This window comes from Apium graveolens, chromosome 10 (assembly GCF_009905375.1).
Source record: "Apium graveolens cultivar Ventura chromosome 10, ASM990537v1, whole genome shotgun sequence".
Classification (NCBI taxonomy): Eukaryota; Viridiplantae; Streptophyta; class Magnoliopsida; order Apiales; family Apiaceae; genus Apium; species Apium graveolens.
The window spans coordinates 110,590,660-110,594,091 of NC_133656.1; the positions used below are offsets into that span (position 1 = coordinate 110,590,660).

General features: G+C 35.5%; 1 pseudogene; it reads left to right on the forward strand.

Moving 5' to 3' along the window:
• Positions 1–1,053: 1,053 nt before the first annotated feature.
• LOC141690854 (protein NRT1/ PTR FAMILY 4.5-like) lies at positions 1,054–2,298 on the forward strand (annotated as a pseudogene).
• Positions 2,299–3,432: the final 1,134 nt, after the last annotated feature.

Below are 3,432 nucleotides of genomic sequence, written 5' to 3' on the forward strand. Positions count from 1 at the left end.
TCTTGAATAATTTCTCCCTTTATATCATCCAACTAGACTTAATGAATAAAATACTAGTCGGTAGGTGTTTATTATATGTAATTTCAGCTTTGATTGATCATTCTAGGTTTTAACAGCTCGATAACTCATGATTTTGATATTACGCTTTCATATGTATATGCATGTCTTTATCTTTCTACTTTTTGAGCTTATCTCTGGCACTGGATATCTCTGTTGTTTTTTTATTGCAATTATGTCCAAGTTCCACCTCTTTGGTGTTTTTGTTATTGAAAATGGATGGTTGAATTTAATTATAATTCATCTTCGGCATTCTTCTCAAATATCACTACATGAGTTCTTGTTCGTAAATTTATTAAGTTTTTGTTTTGATTTTGCTGGAAAGCAAGACTTTGTTGAATAATATTAATTTGAGCTATACGATATTAGGCTCTACACAGAGGAGTATTACGTCAATGAATTGTCTACAGAGGGGATTCCAGAGATTCAGAGAACAAGTCTTGTTTCCTCTGTAATTGATGATGATGCCAAACTTACTTCACCAGCTGGTTTCCAAATAGCTGAAATTCCATTAGTATGTTGCAGTATATCTTTCTTTTAAAAAATTGAATAATTTTATCTTTCTTCCTGAGCACACACACATGAGATGCCTGGTATAATTTCTGCACTTCTCTCTGTTATCCAAGTGCAAAACCACCTACCTAGCCATATAGTAAACATAATTTATACTGATTTCATGATTTCTAGTACTCAGAATATTTAACTTTATGTAGGAACCAATGTTCTCAAAAATGATCTTAGCTTTAGATGAGCTTGGATGTTCCGAGGAGATCTTAACAATTGCTGTTGTCCTTTCCATACAGGTAGACTCTCCCCTATATCATAATCTTTTTGGAATTCTTCATATTTGATCTAGCTGTTTGCATAACATAGAAATATGAACATCTTGAGTTGAATGATACAATAATTGTATGATAAGTTATATTCTAAGAGTTCTCTAATCAATTGTATACATATAGTCTACACTGGATCTTCAGAATTCTGCAAATATTTGAGATGCTTAAGATATTACTAATAAATCAATGTGAGGCTGCAGATAGTAGCCAAGCTGCGATTCTATACACTGGCCTATATTTAGTCGCATTTGGGGCTGGTGGACTAAAAGCGGCGCTTCCTTCCTTGGGAGCAGACCAGTTTGATGAGTCAGACCCTGAAGAGTCTAATACCCTTTCTAGTTTCTTTAACTGGTTCCTATTTTTTGTTGTTACTGGGGCTATCTTTGGTGTCACTTTCTTGGTCTGGATTATTGAAAATGAAGGCCGGAACTGGGGATTTGGGGTGTCTACTTTTGCAGTAGCAATCGCAATCTTGTTCCTGTGCATGGGAAGATCACTCTACAGGAACAATGTCCCAAAAGGAAGCCCACTCAGTCGAATAATGCAGGTGTGCACCATTTTATACAATTACACAGGATGTATGCATGGTCATTGTAATTGCAGATAGATATACTTTGATGTCCATTATTTTGATGGGGCTAATTCATGACTTCAAATGCTTTTTTCTAAAACTAGGTATTTGTGGCTGCAATTAGAAACCGTAATCTTTCACTGCCAGAAAACGCAGTAGGATTCCACGAGGTTCATGATAAACAATCTGAGACTCTTCACAGAACAAATCAATTCATGTGCCTACTCTTATTCATCTTAGCTAGCTAGTGGAGATTCTTAGTGTTCGGAAAATTTAATCTCTCTATATTGCAGGTTCTTGGATCACGCAGCAGTTATTGTGACTACAGATTCATCTACTGTTAACAATCCGGGACCCTGAAAAATGGGTACTGTGACACAAGTCGAGGAAACAAAAATTTTAATTCGGATGCTCTCGATAATTTTAAGCACTATCTTCATGAATACATGTTTGGCTCAACTCCAAACTTTCAGCATTCAACAGAGTAATACGATGGACAGAAATCTTCTTGGTTTTCAAGTCCCTGGATCTTTAATCCCTGGCATTCCACTAGTGTTTATGTTTATATTGATCCCAATATATGATCGTGTCTGTTTTCCAATTCTCCGAAAGTTCACAGGGATTCCCACTGGAGTCACACACCTCCAAAGAATAGGAGTTAGACTCGTTCTCTCAGCCATTTCTATGGCTGTGGCAGGAATAGTAGAGACACACCGCAAATCTGTTGCTATCGAGTACAACATGGTTGATTCTGCAGAGCCTTTGCCTATGACTGTGTTCTGGTTAGGTTTCCAATATGCAATATTTGGAATGGCTGATATGTTTACATTGTGAATAGTCTAGTAAAGCTCATGTTTTTTTTAAAAAAACTTCTGTTGCAGTCTATCTGGGTATCGTCCAGGGGATCACAGAAAGAGCTAGATGAAGCAAAGATGAGATTTGCTGCTGCCGAGGTTTCATCTCAACTCATGTTTAATTTATATAGAGCTTCAGCTGGTTTAGCAGCTGTTAAATTTTAGAAGAGCTTCAGCTGGTTTAGCAGATATATTTCTGTTTGGGATGAACTATGTAAATGATCGATGGTGGATGTCTAGTACTTGCTTTTGCAGTTATGTAGTTTGTTTGGATTATGAAGTTTGGTTGGTGGTGGATATATGTACGTAATTGGTATAATCTATGGTAAATCAATGAATGTATTTTGTTTTTGCGTTTGTTTTGGTTTGGTTAGTTTTGGAATGGTAAAATGGCAGTTGGTATGTTTTTGGATGACTCTTGTTTGGGTTTTGGGCATTTGATTGAAATGAATAAAAAAAATAAACAAACATCACTTCATGAACAAAATAACTGATGTAAAATGTAGTCAAATAAGATATTTCATACAATAAACTGATGTCATAAGCAGGCACATATATCAGCTCACAAGAAATGACTGATGTAAAACAATATAATAGATATCACATTTTGAAAGAACTGATGTTAAACACACACAAAGACATCGGTTTCATTAAAAAAAGAAAGGTACGACATCGCTTCTGATAAAAGACTGATGTAATATGTTAAGTTACACATCAGTTTAACAAGTTTTTCGATGTTAATGTATCATATTGCTTTATATGTGATAAGTTTAAAATGATATACATGACATATGAATGAATAACTGAAACCATAGTGAAGGTATACATTGAAGAAAAATACATCACATTGTTAAGAAAAACGATGTCTAAACTGTGTATAGACATCGGCTAATAAGCGATGTGTAATGCACCTACCTTTCTCATCGCATGCAAAGACATCGCTTGGATTTTAAATAGACATCGGCTAATAAGCGATGTCTATTGACAAATTTCTAGTAGTGATTGAAACACAAGAGCCTCTAATTGAAGCTGCTCAGGATCCTATTATTGCAATTGTGGAGAAGAGTACACAAGAACCTGGTTGTCAAAGTCATCCAGCAACTCCTGATTCTCC